This window comes from Hemitrygon akajei, chromosome 3, assembly GCF_048418815.1.
Source record: "Hemitrygon akajei chromosome 3, sHemAka1.3, whole genome shotgun sequence".
NCBI lineage: Eukaryota > Metazoa > Chordata > Chondrichthyes > Myliobatiformes > Dasyatidae > Hemitrygon > Hemitrygon akajei.
Genome location: NC_133126.1, coordinates 171419006 through 171437295, shown reverse-complemented (window position 1 = coordinate 171437295; position 18290 = coordinate 171419006). Strand labels below are relative to the sequence as shown.

Sequence of the window (18290 nt, the reverse complement as noted above, 5' to 3'; positions counted from 1 at the left end):
CTCCTGGCAACACATTCCACCCTCTGCATGTAAAAAAATAACTTTACCGCTCTCAAATTAAGTGACTTGATTTTAGATTGAGGAGTGTGCTGAATTTTTCAAAGGTGTCATCGCAGGACTCTCTTAGAAAGTGGTTTTCTTTGATTCGCTTATTTCACAGCTGTCAAAAAGATCCATTGCTTCTCTTCCATTTGCAAAATAACTGGTGATCTTTTCTTTGTCATTCACACCTTTCAAAACACTGCTGCATGTTAGACAAATACACTTCATTTTCTGTATGACTTCCAAAACCATCAGCCTCGCTGTTCACTGTGGGCTAGAACTGTACAGTTCCTGCAGCTAACTTTTACACATTCCATGCATGCAATGATCATAGATTAGTGTCAATTGTTTCAAAAGAAACTGATGGCATGGCAAAGTAGTCGGTAGACTACTGCCACCATGTTATGCTTTATTCCAAGATGTCTGTTTCTATATTACCGATTCTAACTCAAACTTATGTCTCGCATTATGTTTGTTCTCGAAAGTTGCACTGAGTGATGTTTACACAGAATGTATTCCACTTGCTGGCAGTGTGGTATGAAAAATACAGGTAGGAAAGGTACACCTGGAACAAGATAGATCCCTGTGGACTGTACTCTTGCTAGAATATAATAGATACTGTGCCCTAATTGTTGTGGAACTGGACCAGTAATAAAAGAATGTGTCCAAATTCCACCATGCTGCTATCTGAATTGTATTGATATGCTTTTTGTGTTTCTGTAATTGTGTTTCCACGCTATGAGGTAATGTATGATGTCAGGCCTGACCTAGTAAACCACCTCGTCATAAAAAGAGGAGTGTCATTAAATTGGAATGGTATGCATTTACACTGAAGTATTCCTGACCTCATGAAAACCTGCAACAAGGTCAATAAGGTGAGGAAAGTGTCCTGCTGATGATCAGCACTTAAGTCAGTGAATGTTCGATAACACTCGAAGAATGTGCAGATGGAAATAATCTATATGGGTAGCCCCAATGTCATTTTCCCAAAAGTAGCTGACCAGAACCATCATCGACCATTAGCTGAAGGACATAATTGGCAAATAAGATCAATCTTGAGAGAACTAAGACAAGGAAGCAATTTACTAAAACTGATCCTCACAATCCTACCAGTAAGAGAACCATCTGTTCAAGAGCAGTTAGTCATAGCCAAGTTTTTAAAGATATAAAGAAAGGGAGGAGGACTGGAGAGGCAAGAACAAAAAGAAACAACTATAAAATGGAAGGCAGGAGAAGTAAAATGACAAAGGGTGTTAGTCTAGTGGAGCTGTAAATGCAGAATAATTGTCTGAAGTCAAATCAACAACTTGACAGATATTATGTGGGACCACCTATTTATGGTATATATAGTGCTATTATCAGCCTATAATACAGGTGTAACAGTGTAGGTATGACAGGAATGATTACATGGTTGAAGTACACCAAAGAATTGAAACCTTAGTGAAATGCCTCACAACACACACAGAATGCTGGAGGAACTCAGCAGGCCAGGCAGTGTCTATGGAAAAGAGTACAGTCGATGTTTCGGGCCGAGACCCTTCATCAGTCTTGACTCTATACTCTTTTCCATAGATTCTGCCTGGTCTGCTGAGTTCCTCCAGCATTTTGTGTGCGTTGTGAGGCTTCTCCAGCATCTGCAGATTTCCTCTTGTTTGTGAAATACTTCATTTTGCATCAACCACCAAACACAGTCCGAGGATGTGCTGGAGCCAGTCGGCGAGGATGCCAAGCTTCTGCCACCAATATAGCTTGCCCACAATTTAGTAACCCTAACCTGTACATCTTTAGTGTGTGGGAGGAAACTGGAGCACCCTGAGAAAGCCGATGTGGTCACAGGAATTATTTACAAACTCCTTATAGCTGACGGCGGGAATTGAACAGTGATTGCTGATCTGTGGCCTGTAAAGCCTGTAAGAGGTCCAAGATCAATTCCTTGCAAGCATTGAAAATATCACACTAATGATAAAAGACAAACTATTTTAACTGGCTAATACCATGGCTATGTTTTCTACTTGCTGCTGTCATCAGAAAGAAGGCACTGAGATCACAAGTTTCAGGAACAGTTGTTACCCCTCAACCATCAGGCTCTTGAACCAAAGGGGGTAACTTCACTCAACTTCACTCACCCCATCATTGAACTGTTCCCACAACTTATGGACTCATTTTCAAGGACTCTTCAACTCATGTTCTCAATATTCTTTGCTTATTTATTTATTAATAATAATAATTATTATTCAATTGTATTTGCACAATCTGTTGTCTTTTGCACATTGGTTGTTTTTCCGATCTGTTGGGGATGGTCTTTCATTGATTCTGTTGTGTTTCTTGGATTTACTGAGTACGCTACAAAAAAATGAATCTCAGGTTGTAGAAGCTGACTTTGATAATACGTTTATTTTGAACTTTGATATGTAAATTTATACATCAGAGGAGATCAGACATAACCAAATAAATGTATTAGAGTGATGTATTACAGCGTAGTTTGAACAGTTAAAATACTGATCTCAAAAATAGAGTCATAGGGTAATACATCACAGAAACAGGCCCTTCAGTCCATCTTGCCCATAGTGCCCACCAAGCTGGCCCCATTTCTCCATGTTTAGCCCATATCCCTCTAAAACTCATGAACTTACTCAAGTGTCTTTTAGTTGTTATTATTGTCTCAGCACTTCCTCTGGCATCTACCCACCACCCCCTGTGTGAAGAAGTTCCTCTCAGGTCCCTTTAAAATCTTTCTCCTCTCATTTTTTGTAGTTCTCCTTCTCTGATAAGAAGACCATGTATATTCACCCTATCTATAGCTTCATGAATTTATGCATCTTCAGAAGGTTACCCCTCAATCTCCTATGTTCCAAGCAAAGTGCTAGTTTTCTGAACCACTCCCTACAACTTAGGCCCTTGAGTGCTTGCAGCATGCTTGTAAATCTTGGTCCTCTTTCTTGTTTAATGATATCTTTCCTGTAGCAGGGCAACCAAAACTCAACACAATATTCCAAATGTGGTCTCACCAACTGCAACATAACATTCTAAATCCTATACTCAGTGCCCTTGCTGATGAAGAATAAGCCAAATGTTTCTTCATCAACCTGTTTATTTGTGATGTCACATTCAGTGAACTATGTAATTGTATTCCCAGTTCCCTACCATTCACTCTATAGGTCTTACCCTCTTCCTCTTTCCAAAGTGCAAATTCACACATCAGAACTGAAATCTATTTGCCCATCTTGCCTAGCCGATCAAAATCCCCCTGTAATTTTCTTCAATTTTCTACCATACAAACTATTTTAGTACCATTTGCAAATTAACTATGGCTTGTTTGTTCACAACTAAATCATTTATGTAAATAACGAACAACAAAGGTTCCAGTGCTGATTCCTCTGGCACACCACAGATCACAGGCCTCCAGTTCGAGAGACAACCTTTGACCATACTCTCTGCTTCCTATCATTAAGCCAATTACAAATCCAATTAGCCATTTCTCACTGCATCCCGTGTGATCTAACCTGCCAGATTAGCATATCATGTGGGACTTTGTCAAAAGTCTTGCTAAAGTCAATACAGAGAGCATCCTCTGCAATAAGTACAAAATGAGGAACTCAGCAGATCAGGCAGCATCTATGGAAATGAATAAACAGTTGACATTTTGGTCAGAGAGCCTTCTTCAGGACTGGAAAGGAAGGGGGAAGATGCCAGAATAAAAAGGTGGGGCTGTGAGAAAGAAGGATAGGCCAATGTCTTCTGCTCTACCCTCACCTACCCTCTTGGTCCTTCAGAACCTCCAGTACCTTCCCACCACTGATATCTGGCTCACTGCCCAATGGTTCCTTGGCCTGTCTTTGCTGTTTTTCTGGTGGGAGAGTCATGAATTTTCTATCTCCACTTTGGTTGTATTTAAGATGGAAATAAATAATTATTTCAAATATTGAGGAATATGGGGAACTGGAATAGAACTGGCCTGATCCATCCTTCATAAATCCACTGATGATTGCACAATATTCAGGTCTATTTGCAATTCAGAAAATAAAGACTGTAAGAATAAATGGGTTTCAATGATTGAGCCTCATCTTCTCATGAAGTCATCACTCATATTTCACTTCTGGAATTCAGCTGATTGGTTGATTGTTAGAGCCCAAAATAGGCTTTGGTAAGCAAATTATTGGAGAGGAAGTGCCTCTTGATAACAGTATTGATGATTTTTTTCCCTATCATTTGAGTCATAGGGTGTTACAGAACAGGAACAGACTACTCAGCAACAACCTCTCACATAATGGCCGCAAGACTAAAGAGCTGATTATTGACTACAGGAGAAGGAAACCGGAGATCAGTGAGCCAGACCTTAACAGGGTATCAGAGGTGGAGAGGGTCAGCAACTTAAATTTCTCAGCATTATCATTTCAAAGGATCTGTTCTGGGTCCAGCACATAAGTGCCATTATGAAGAAAGCATGGCAGTGCCACTACTTCCTTAGAAGCTTTCACAGATTTGCATGTCATCTAAAACATTGACAAATTTCTATAGTTGGGCAGTGGAGAGTATACAGACTGGTTGGAAACACCAATGCCCTTAACAGAAAAACCTACAAAAAGTGTTGGATGAAGTCCCATCCATTAGAAAAACACCGTCCCCACCATTGAGCACATTTACAAGGACTGTTGTCGCAGAAAAGCAGCATCCATCATCAGGACCCCTGCCATCCAGGCCACACTCTCTTCTCACACTGCCATCAGAAAGGAGAGATAGGAGCTTCAAGTCCCATATCACCAGGTTCAGGAAAGGTTATTACCCCTCATCTACAAGGCTTTTGAACTAGAGGGGATAACTTCATTAACCCTAACAGCGAACTAATTCCACAATCACTAGACTTACTCTTAAGGACTCCACAACTGGTGTTCCTGGTTTGTATGTATGTATGTATTTATTTATTTATCTATCTATCTATCTATTTATTTATTTATTTATTTATTTAGTATTTACATAGCTTGTTATCTTTTGCACATTGGTTGTTTGCCTTTGTCATGTGCATTTTTCATCGATTCTATTGTGTTTCTTTGAATCTTCTGTGAATGCCTGCAAGAAAATGCACATATATGTACTTTGATAATAAATTTACTTTGAACGATCTATTTGCCCCTCTCATAATTTATTGTTCCTTCATTAGGTCTCCCCATTCCCACTCCTTACCCTCAGTCTCTCAGAGTCATACAGCCCAGAAACAGGCCCTTTGACTGTAATTGCCTATCCACACTGACACCAAATGCCCACATTATGCCCACCATATCTTTTCACTCCTTGCTATTCAATTGTCTGTCTAAATGCCCCTGCGACATACTGATTGCATGTGCTTCCACTATCTCCTCTGGCGGTTCTTTCCAGATATCAACCACATTTTATGTGATGCCCCCACTCAGGTCTCCTTTAAAACTCCTCCCTCTCACTATAACCCTATGCCCTCCTGTTTTTCACCCTCATTGTTGCTGGCCCGGATTCAGACACAGAGCTGACTGATTAAAACACACACGTTTCCTGCCCTGGTGATCATGAGTGAGTCAGATACATTTTTACAATGGCAGTATGAACAGCAAAAAATACAGTGGTATTTTTGTGGTCATTGTTCCTAAGGCTTGTCATTTTTAAAACAAAATTCTACATTAGCAACAAATTTTAAATTCTATGGCTTGTGTCTCTGGATTTCCAGCCCAGGCCTCTGAATTATGAGTCTGGTAGTTTAAACATTGTACCCAATGTGCCTTTGTCTGTATTAAATTCCATTTGTTACTATGTAGCTCAACTGACTAGACTATGTCTGGTTTCCTACCAAGGTTTCCTCTTCCCATTCAGCCACATGGCCATTTTTGTATTATATATAAACATCTGTAGCATGCTCCCTGCACTTATATCAAAATCATTTGTATTACAGAAAACGAGGATCCGGTTTGCAAGCACTCTGGAACTCAAGTGGTAAGAGATTTCCTGCTTACAAAAGGACCATTAACCCTTTGTTTCCTGCACTGCCAACAATGCAATCAATTTGTCCCTCTTAGTTCATGAAGCTTCACTTTTTTTGACCAGCTCATCATGTGAGAACTCGTAAAAGCCTTGCTAAAGTTACTGTTACCACCTTAAAAAAAGAATAGTTATACTCTGTTCCAATTATACTTCTGTTTATAAAGCAATATTGAATTCTTCAAATTAATCTATATCTTCATAAATCATTAATACAATACTTTAGAAGAGATTACAATAACTTGTTCACCACTGAAATTAAACAGCCTCCTTTTTCATGCAATGTTAGTAGTATTCCAATCTTGTGGCACCATTGCTACCTGGGAAAACTGAAAGACAAGTGGTATTGGAAATACTCAGTAGGCCAGTCAGTACCTGTGGAGGGAGATGCTGAGTATTTCCAGAATTTTTTGTTTTTATTTCAGATTTTTCAACAGTTTTTTTCTTATCCAATATTTAAAAAATGAGAATCAGAATCTTTAAAATTGCACTTTTTTTAAAGAAACACATTGGGGGTATATTTCATACACTATCCACTCAACCACTGAGTAGATCTTCCTGCATTTCATTTTAATTTTCAGCATTTCATGCTCATCTACCTAGAATTTAGAATCATTATGATCCTCATATTCGGGATCTTACCCACATCCATGCAAACAAATCAATTTTTTGAAGAATAAGGGAGTCAATAAATGCGAGTATTTAAAACAAAATATTGGCCAACAGAAAAAAGAAGCTGCTGTTATTCTCTCGATTCTTACTCTGTGACCTAAAAATGAGAAGCTATTTTCTGGACAATACCCCGAGGATTACTGTCTGTGGAGGGACCCCTGACGGTTCTGGTGCCAGGTGAAGCCCAGCCTGCTTTCAGGCAGGTGCTGCCGCTCTTGGCGGCGGCCCAGCGGCCGGCGGCAGTGCGCAGGCGCGCTGTCAGTGCGGGATACCGGCTGCGAGTGAAGCGGCCGTGCTTTGGGGCCTGAGGAGAGGATGATCCTGAGGGGCAGGTGAGCTCCGAGGCGCCGACACTCTGCACAGTGCCGAGGCTTGTTGGGTTTGGGGTCCAGGTGAGGGGCGGGTGGCCGGCCGGACACCAGATATCCCCGGGGCCCCGGTGAGGGGGGACTGACTGTGAGTGACTAGGAATCCCCGGTGAGGGTGGGGGGAATCGGGGAGGGATATGCGGTCAGGATCCTAAAGCCTTGCCTATCGGTTGATGGTCTCGGACTGGCCTCGCTGCCAGGGACTGATTGTCGCCCCACGTTGAAAGCCATGCAAAGTTGCGACTGAAGCTACAGGCCCTTTGATGCTGGGGGTATGAGGTGGATGGACAAGAGGAAGGCGTGTTAGGAACATGGATGAGATATCATTGTTGCTGAAGTCAGTGAGTGATCCAGTGGCGAAGGTCATGGTCCCGGTGGGGATGAAAGTTCGGGTACCTGTGGGTCACCACTGTTGAGTGGTGGGGGTTGGTGTTGGTGACTCATTGCTAGGAGTGATGGGTGCCACTTGTTTGGTGTTGCTTGGGTTGCCAACAATAACCTGGTGTGAATGGGTCAGCCACTTTCCTCGAGGAAGATTTTGGGGTTGCAGCTGAATTTCTTTCAATGACAGGGATTTATTTTTGTGGAATTTATAGAAGGAGTGGGCTTTTTTAATGTATTTCCATTGATAAAATTTTGATGATCAATGGTTTTCCAATACAGTAGAAGTGTTTTATTAATTGAGGTAGAATTTGTAAATTCAGACGGACAAGTAAAAGTTTAAATAACTTTTGCCATCACATTGCATATTTGTACTATTTTAGTGTTTTCCCCTCCTTTTTGGATGATTTATGAATAATATTTCAGTGATAATATCAGCCAATCTTCTTCTCTGGAATATTACACAGTGAAAGAATAGAGATATTTTCATAGACCAGTTGTATTTATCAATTGGTTATCTTGGTTAAATTTTGATCACTCTTACTCAAATGACTCCTTGCATATCTCTTGTTACAGTATCAGGTTATATTCAAAATGTAAAGAATGATATTAATAATGTTGCCATTGACACCACAGGGACAGGTCCTTCAATCCACCATAAACATGCTTGCCAGTACAATTGTCTGTGTAGTGGTGTGCTGGGGTAATGGCATCAACATGGGTGATGCCAAATGGCTCAGTAAACTGATTAGAAAGACTGACCCTGTTTCAGGAGTCAAACTGGACACCCTGGAGGCTGTGGTGGAACAAAGGATCCTACGGAAAATCCTGACAATTCCCGACAATGTTTCTCACCCTCTGCATGCCACCTTGGCTGAACAGAGGAGCACATTTAGTCACAGACTAAGATGACTGTGCTGCTCCAAAGAGCTCTGTATGAGGTCATTCTTGTCCTTGGCCATTAGGCTCCATAATGAGTCAACCTATAGGCGGGCAATTGATGACCTCTCCTGTTAGACTGTTTGCAGTAACTTATTTTTTATTCTTTCTGCTTCTCTTCTAATATTTATATTTGTGTGTTTGTAATGCTACAGTGACACTGTAATTTCCTTTGGGATCAATAAAGTATCCATCTATCTATCAATTAACTTCTAGGGGTTCCTAACCATGGAGCCTTACCATTTACCAAACGGGCCAGTGGACCCCAGGTTGAGAACCCCTAACACTTGCAGCTATTTTATGCCATGATGTTTCCAGTGGTCATTTGGGTATTTCCTAAATGTTTGTCTGTCTGTTTGGCAGCAAGTTTCAGACAAAAAAATCTTCCTCAAATCCCTTCAAGATGTCGTTTTCCTTAAACTTGAAACTTCAAGTCATAGATAGGCATCCGTTAGTCTTGAGAGACCATGGATTTGTGCCTTGGAAAGTTTCCAGGGCGCAGACCTGGGCAGTGTTGTATGGGAGAATGGCAGTTGCCCATGCTGCAAGCCTCCCCTCTCCATGGCACCGATGTTGCCCAAGGGAAAGGCAAGGGGCGATACAGCTTGGCACCAGTGTCGTCGCAGAGCAATGTGTGGTTAAGTGCCTTGCTCAAGGACACAACACATTGCCTTAGCTGAGGCTTGAACCAGTGACCTTCAGATCACTAGACCACCACCTTAACCACTTAGCCACGCACCAACACCAAATCATAGACACTTACGCTAAAAGTAAACATGAAGGATCTGGGTCCAAATCAGACTGTTTATTCCTCTGCATAGCTCTCCAGCATCTGCAGAATCTCTTGTGTGTGTATATTTTTCACTATACAGTATACTTCATTCGTGCATTTGTTAATTATCTGTGTTCCAAGGAAAATGACCTGGGCCACAATCTCCATGGATGTGCAGCCCTAAGTGTTCAAATGGTAGAGTTGTATTGGGCCCTTCTGTCCAAGTTGTCCATGCTGATTGTGATGCTGAGCTATTTGCCTGAATTAGGCACATGTGTCCCTCTACTCATTTCTTATCCAGTACCTTTCTGACTGCCATTTCAAATGTTGTCATTTTATTTACCCTTTCTGACACTTCATTGCATATGTTAATTTAGAACAGAGATGAGGAATTTCTTCAGCCAGAGGGTGGTGAATCTGTACAATTCATTGCCCCGGATGGCTGATGTGGCCAAGCCATTGGATATATTTGAAGTGGAGCTTGACAGGTTCTTGATTAGTAAGGGTGTCAAAGGTTATGGGGTGAAGGCAGGAGAATGGGGTTGAAAGGGATCATAAATAGGCCATAATAGAACAAACTTAATGGGCCAAATGGCCTAATTCTGCTCCTTTATCTTATGGGCTTAATGGGACCAGGCAGGGATCAGGTTGATCCGGGTCAGACAGGCTCAAGGGCCTGTTTCTGTGCAGTGGTCCACTATATTGACCATTTGTAAAAAGGTTGCTCCTTAGAACTCCTTTAAATTTCTTCACTCCTGCCCCCCACCTCTACCATAAGCATCCTATGATAAGTGAGGGGGAAATATCAGTTTATTCAATCTCACCTTGTAACTAAAGCCCTGCGTTTGAGGCAACTTTCTGGTGAATGCCTTCTGTAGCTTTTCTTATGCTCCCACATCCTTCCTGTAGTGTGAACAGAACTGTGTACAATATGCCAAGTGATTTTTATAGCTGCAACATTACACCCCAGTTCTGTATTCTATGCCTTGGACTAAGAAGGCAACTATGCCAAATGCCTTCTTCACTACCCAATCCATCCATTTCATCACTTTCAGGGAACTGTGAACTTGCACCCCAGGATATTTGTGTGCATGAATATACCTAAAGTCACTGTCATTTATTGCATATACTTATCAGTTTTTGACATACGAGAATTACCTCATACTTTTCCAAATTAAAAATATGCTAATTCTCTGCCCAACTTTCCAGCTGTTCTATGAATTATTGTATCCATGATCAACCTTGTTGGCTATCTACAACTACCCCAATCTCATATTGTCACTAAATTTACCAACCAAAACAGCTAAGGTCTCATATGACAGGCAACAAGGTCCCACTGGTTTAGTCAGATAAACAGTACCCTATGTCTCCAATTACCAAGCCAATTTTGGATCAGTTTACTGACATGCCTTGGGCAGTCAACCATGCAGGACCTTGTCAAAAGCTTTGTTAAAGGCTATGCCTTGTCTGCTGCTCTCCCTTCATCAGTTGCCTTAGTTATCTTCTCAAAGGACTCAACTAGTTTTGTGAGACATGAATTCTAATACATAAAACTATGCTGAATTCCTCAATCACTGTCTGCCTTTCCTTTTCAGGACTCCAAATTCCCTTTGAACACCACCATGTTAAATAATCAGCTTTTTTGTTACTTTCTTGAATAACCTCACCATCTACCATATTGTTTCCAACTCATTTTGCTTGTTTATATCACCTTTTGATCCTCATCATTACTAATATTTTACTACCTTTATGTCATCAGCAACCTTGAAAATGGTCCATTTGGGTCCTTCAGCCAAATTTTTGATGTGAATTATGTATAGTCTACTGCAATTCTGTGCTACTGAATTGCTGTGGGTTGCCAACCTAACAATGTTTATTCCAACTTTGTTTCCTATTTGTTTTATCATCTCTCAGGTAGGCTACCCCAAATTCCAAGTGTGCTAAGCTTGTTTAGCAACCTCCTGCATTGGGTCTTATCGAATGTCTGCTTAGTATTCTGATGAGATGGTGGACAGTTTGATCACAGTAGTTTCTACAGATCAACCAAAAGTGTTATTGCTTTTTAAAAATGTTTTTTTTTTATGATTGCAAGACCCAACTGGACGTTAAGAACTTAAAGTACTGTAGATCTGCCCCATCAACAAGTTGCTCATTGCTGGAGAAACTGAAGGAGTTGGACATGGAGTGAGTTGTGCTGCTGCCTGCGCAGAAAGCTGTCAGAGGAGTCAGTGCGTGAAGGTGATTTGCAGTCTAGCAGCGAGTGATCATCTTAGTCGTTTTCTTGTGATTGTAAGATCCTGTTGAACAAATATGGAATGCTGCAAGTCCAATTCACTGATTTATTGGTGGACAGCAGGGGCAGACGGCGGGGAGCTGCGTGGCCTCAGTCATAGAGAGGACTAGGGTCCTGTTTACAGCCGCTCAGGAGAGAGGAGTTGGAGTCAGAGTACTCCGCCGGAGGTGTTGTGGCTCAGGGTCCAAGCTAGAGTCGGTGCTATTCCCATTGTTCACTCAGCAGACAACAGGCTGTACTGTGATCAGCTGTGTACTGCTGCAACATTTGTGGACTCTATCTTCGACTATGGTTTTTTTGTTTGTATTTGTAGTTTTCTGATACCTTTCAGTATACAGGTAGTCCCCGAGTTATGAATGTTCGGCTTACGGACAACTCATACTTAAGAACTGAGGAAGGGAAACGCCATCCGCCATTTTAAGTCAGATCACGACGCTGTCGCCATTTTAAGTCGATCGCGATGCTGTCCACCATTTTAAGTCGTTGCCGTTGACACTGTGTTGAGTGTGTAACTTTGTATTTGGCTTAAATTGTTCTTAGCAAGATTCACCCTGACCCCGCCCCCCGCCACCCCCTTCTGGTCAGCTGGTGGCGCAGTGAGATCAGCGCTGGGCTGGAGAATGGAGGTTCCCGAGATCGTTGCAGCGACAGACCGCTCCCGTGCTGGGTTGATGTCGATCTAGTGACTCCCGTAGCATCCGTGCCGGGTTGATGTCGAGCTTGCAACTCGACCTCGTAAAAAAAAACACTGCCACCTCCAGTTTAGTATATTGTGGAGGATCAAATACCCAAACCCAGCACAGCCCCCACTTGTCCCATTTAACCGCTCAGTGAGGTGGAATTTAGGACCTGGGGAATTCAGTGCGGTGGTTCTTAGGACCCAGCGGACCTCGGAGCTCGGGAGCCCGCAGTGTTTCTGTTCCATTGATGGGAAGCGATCACGATTGAAAATAAAGTGGAAATAATAAAGCGTTTGGAAAGAGGTGAAACATCATCGGTCATTAGAAAAGCGTTAGGCTACAGCTGGTCAACGATCGGAACAATTTTATAGGATAATGGATAAAGTGAGAATAATGGAGCATGTGAAAGGCCCTGCCCCGATGAAAGCTACAATTATTACTAAGCAATGCAGTGGTTTAATTATTGGAATACATACGTTTCTTAAGTGTTTTATATGCATAGAAAGGTAAAATATATACTATATACTAAGACAAACGTTTGACTAACTGACGCTAAATAAGACCGGATGTACTTGTTCCGACTTGCGTACAAATCCGACTTAAAGATGGACTCAGGAACGAAACTCGTTCGTAACCCGGGGACTGCCTGTATATGCTTGCTTTCTTATATGTGCTATTATGTCCCTTGTGCCGCGTGTGACTTTTTGTTCTGTGTTTTGCCCCGTGGCCCCTGAATAACACTGTTTCATTTGGCATTGATGAATGACAATTGAACTTGAACTTGAAGTATAACACTTTCCTCTTCTTATGTAGATGTCTCTAAACTTCCTTTCATTACTCTGTTGACTCTTCCCAATTATATTATTTTTAATGCCTTGTAATCACATTCTTTGTTATAAATTCCAGCATTTTTAAAACTATTTGTCAGGCTCATGCTTCCTCTTATCTAGAGCAGTTCTGGTCACATTTGCTACCTTCTAATATTTCATAATCTACAGGACAACCCGAGCATCCACTCTTTCCATAGTTTAATTATCATGTCATCATTTACTTTATTGCTATTTGAAGGAGCATGTTTGTTTTAATTGGTTGTCATGCTTCCTAGAATAATGCAGTTACTTAAATGATTGTATTGTGCTCTGGAGCACCTTGAGGTTTTGAGAGGCATTGTATAAATGCAAGCATTTAAAAACTGCTTTTGATCGCTTTTACCAGTGAAAATAATTTTATAAACTCCTCTCAGCCTCTTACAATTCACTTCATGACAATGAAACATCTGTGTTTTGTAAATACCACTCCACTGTTTGGGGGGGGGGGGTGTGTTAAAAGAGAGGAATTTATAGATGGTTAGCATAAATTTAGTGGTTGGTAATATTTTAGAGTCCATTATCAAAGGAGTACTTGGAAGTACATAGCAAAATAGTTAGAAGTCAGCATGTTTTCCTTAAGGAGAGATCATACCTGACAAATCTGATGGAGTTCTTTGAGGTAGTAGCAGGTAGGATAGATACAAGAGAGTCAGTAGATGTTGTTTACTTAGAAGGCTTGGAATTGAGGCTGCTAGATAAGATGAACGTATGCTATTAAAGGAAAGGTATTAACATGGATAGAAGATCAGCTGACTTGCAGAAGGCAAAGAGTGGGAGTAAAGGGGGTGTTTCTGGTTGACTGCTGATGACTGGAGGTGTTGTGCAGGGGTCAGTTTTAGATCTGCTACTTTTCACATACGTTAGTGATGTGGCTTTGTGGCCAAGTTTGGGGATGATGCAAAGATAGTAGAAGGGCAGGCAGTGTTGAGGAAGCAAGGAGTCTGCAGAAGGACTTGGACGGGTTGGGAGAATGGGTGAAGTAGTGGCAGATGGAATATAGTGATCTTGATTGTGAATTTACCTCCATTTGGCATCACAAAATCTCTATAAAATTTAATTCCAGTTTTATACTGATTATATGTTGAGACAACTGAAATGTAGTGCTGATAGCATTTGACCAGATTATCTGTAAACAAAACACTGAAGGCTGTTGAGGCATGCCCTCAAGAAACGTTTTGTTTTCATTTCCTGTTTTAATTGAAGTTGAGTTTATAATTGGCATTGGCTCACCTCAGTTAGGGAGGGGCAAAATTTACTGTGTTTCTTATTCTTGACTGGCCTTCAGTATTCATGTTGGCCAACTGATTTAACAGTTCGGTTTCAGTTGTTTACATTTATCTTTGGTCTTTTGCATATGAAATCTGAGGGTTTCTTTCAGAACAGTTTCCTTCTCTCTCATTGCTACAATGCTTGCATCATTAAACTTGGTTTTATATTTTTAAAATATATTTTATTATTTAAGAAACCTAAACTACATAAATATAGAAAATTCATGTCATCAGTTTCATAAATAGTAATCTATTTCATTACTGATGGATGTGTTCATGTTAAATAATCACCCATTTGCAGGAGAGACGGAAGTGGTCTCCATAGAATGACTATAATTTTAGAAAGAATCAGTGATATAATTTGGTTGTTTGCAGTCCTCCCAGCAATTTTAGATTAAAATGTGATCTTGGTGTCTAGGATGTGCTCCATCTAGATAATTTGAGGTGAAGGAATATATTTTGTTTTATATGTACAGTAGTGCTGATTATTTTCAGAAGGGGTAGTGTGAAACTTGGACACTGAGCTTGAGTTGCATACACTGTTCTTGGACTTTGCAAGTGTTATAATCCACAAATATTTTCTTTTATAAAAAAACATATTGGAAGGTCCTACACTGTAGCTGCAGTTACATTTAGCAGAAGTTTCTCTGCAAGTGCTTGGTTTATTAAGATGGTGTCAATGTTTACGACAGTCGTGGCTTAACCTGAACAGGAGGAAAGAAAGTTAAAAAGGCAGAACATGAAATTTGCATTGTGACAGCTATTAACAAGATATAAGGCATATTCATTATTATTTGTTATTATTTTCTGACTCATTTTTAGTAGTTATTCCTAAAACAACAACTGAGCTGGTCATGTCACTGCATAGAAACAATGCAGAGCTTTCACCACATGTTGTAATTATACAGCCATTAGTTCTCTGATTCAGCTTTTACTTTTGTGTGTGGGAGATAATATCTCTTATCTAGTATGTGCATACACATGCAAAAGAAAACAAAATGAAAAGTCTGACTCTGAAAAATAAGTTAATGCTACACTCTAAATTATTCTCAGTCACTGATTTGGCCAACTAGTTTGCTGATTTAAATTAAAACTTTCGAAAAATACAGATGTGAAAAATCTCAAAAAAGCACAATATTATGTTTGTGCTGGATGCAGATGAAACCTTTTTCCACAGACTGGTACTGAATTGGTTTATTATTGTCATGCACTGAGATACAGTGAAGAGCTTTTCTTGCATACTGTTTTTACAGATCATATCATTACATTGAGGTAGAAGAAAGTAAACTACGAAGCAGAATAAACTGTAACAGATACAGGGAAAGTGCAGAGCAGGGAAACAATAAGGTGCAAATCATAACGAGGTAGACGGTGAAGACAAGTGTCCAACTTATCATACAAGGGAACTATTTAATAGTTTTATAACAGTGGGTAGAAGCTGTCTTTGAACCTGGTGGTATGTGCTTTCAGACTTTTGTATCTTCTGCCTAATGGAAAAGGGGAGTAGAGAGAATGTCTAGGGTGTGTGGAATGTTTGATTATGCTGGCTGACTTGGCAGGGTTTGCAAGACATTACTTCCTACAAAGCGAAACCCAACAGCATGAATGGCAGCAATGCTTCAATACCAAATGAACTCAACGCCTTCTATGCCCACTTTGAAAGAAAGAACACAACTACAGCTGTGAAGATCCCTGCTGCACCTGATGACTCTGTGATCTCTGTCTCAGAGGCCGACGTTAGGCTGTCTTTAAAGAGAGTGAGCCCTTACAAGGAGTATCTGGTAACGCTCTGAAAACCTGTGACAGCCAACTAGCGGGAGTATTCAAGGACATTTTCTACGTCTTACTGCTACGAGTGGAAGTTCCAATTGATTCAAAAAGGCAACAATTATACCAATACCTAAGAAGAAGAGTAATGTGAGTTGCCTTAATGACTATCACCCGGTAGCACTCACATTGACAGTGATGAAATGCTTTGAGAAGTTGGTCATGATTAGACTGAACTCCTGCCTCAGCAAGAATCTGGACCCATTGCAATTTGCATATCGCCACAATAGGTCAACGGCAGACACAATGTCAATGGTTCTCCACACAGCTTTAGACCACCTGGACAACACAAACACCTATGTCAGGATGCTGTTTATCGACTATAGCTCAGCATTTAATACCATCCTTCCCACAATCCTGATTAAGAAGTTGCAGAACCTGTGCCCCTGTACCTCCCTCTGCAATTGGATCCTCGATTTCCTAACTGGAAGACGACAATCTGTGCGGATTGGTGATAACATATCCTGCTCACTGATGATCAACACTGGCGCACCTCAAGGGTGTGTCTTAGCCCACTGCTCTACTCTCTGTATACACATGACAGTGTGGCTAGGCATAGCTCAAATATAATAAATTTTCTGACAATACAACCATTGTTGGTAGAATCTCAGGTGGTGACGAGAGGGCGTATGTGAGTGAGATATATCAACTAGTGGAGTGGTGCCGCAGCCACAACCGTTTTTAAGATGAAAGAACTGATTGTGGACTTCAGGAAGGGTAAGACGAAAGAACACTTATCAATCCTCATAGAGGGATCAGAAGTTGGCAGAGTGAGCAGTTTCAAGTTCCTGGGTGTCAAGATCTCTGAGGATCTAACCTGGTCCCAACCTATCGATGTAATTACAAAAAAGGCAAGACAGCGGCTATACTTCATTAAAAGTTTGAAGAGATGTGGCATGTCAACAAGTACACTCAAAAACTTCTATAGTTATACCATGGAGAGCATTCTGACAGGCTGCATCACTGACTGTATGGAGAGGCTACTGCACAGGACCGAAAGAAGCTGCAGAGGGTTGTAAATCTAATCAGCTCCATCTTGGGTACTAGCCTACAGAGTACCCAGGACATCTCTAGGGAGCGGTGTCTCAGAAAGACACCGTCCATTATTAGGGACCTCCAGCACCCAGGGCATGCCCTTTTCTCACTGTTACCATCAGGTAGGAGGTGCAGAAGCCTGAAAGGCACACACTCAGCGATTCAGGAACAGCTTCTTCTCCTCTGCCATCCGATTCCTAAGTGGACATTGAACCCTTGGACACTACTTTGAACATTTTTAATCTATTCAATATACATATGCTGTAATTGATTTACTTTTCCCCCCCCTCTTTTGTATAATGTATTGCATTGAACTGCTACTACTAAGTTAACAAATTTCATATCACATGCTGGTGATAATAATCCTGATTCTGATTCTAATTTCCTGGGGCAGAGATAAATATAAACAGAGTTTGTGGAGGGGAAATGGGTTTCTATGATGCTTCCACATCTCTGTAGTTTCTTGCAAATACGTCCAGAGCAGTTTTCATATCAAGCTGTTATTCGTTCAGTAAGGATGTTACCTATAGTGTATTGATAGAAATTGGTAAGGGTGGATGGGGGGTATACGATACATATTTAGCCTGCTCAGGAAGTAAGGGTATTTGTGAACTTTCTTGGCTGTAACTTCTAGGTGGCTGGACAAGGACACAAACTATTGGTGATGTTCACTCCTGGGAACCTGAAACTGTCAACCTCAGTACCATTGATGTGGATAGGGATATGTGTACCACCCCCTCCTCCCTTGATCTTTCATTTTCATTTCTCTGTGTCTTTTCTGTACTCATCATTATTTGAGATACAGCCCACTATGGTGATATCATCTGTAAACCGGTTTTTCCACCATTTTCTTTTTTGTTGTAATTCTGCTTTGAGAATAAGTAGTTTGATTGAAAATAAGAATAAATTATGTATTTTTACTTTTCAATTTACATTAGATTCTCAAAATCATTGAGCACAGAAATGACACACTCTGTAATCAATGCCAAAATTATTGTGATTTTATGCTTTTTACAAATTTACAAAGCGGTATATTGAAACTTGAGTAAAGGTGATAGATGAGAGCAGCTCACATTTGTACAATGCTTTTACTGTGTTTGGGGGGAAAAATTGCTTTGCCAGCAGATGCCATTCAGGTGAC

General features: G+C 40.8%; 1 protein-coding gene across 1 annotated transcript in view; it reads left to right on the top strand.

Moving 5' to 3' along the window:
• Positions 1-6940: 6940 nt before the first annotated feature.
• tnk2b (tyrosine kinase, non-receptor, 2b) overlaps positions 6941-18290 on the top strand; it is a 237453-nt gene continuing 226103 nt past the window's right edge. Inside the window, exon 1 of the mRNA XM_073041320.1 lies at positions 6941-7049. The gene's annotated coding sequence lies outside the window, so the exon portion shown is untranslated. The remainder of the gene's footprint in view (positions 7050-18290) is intronic.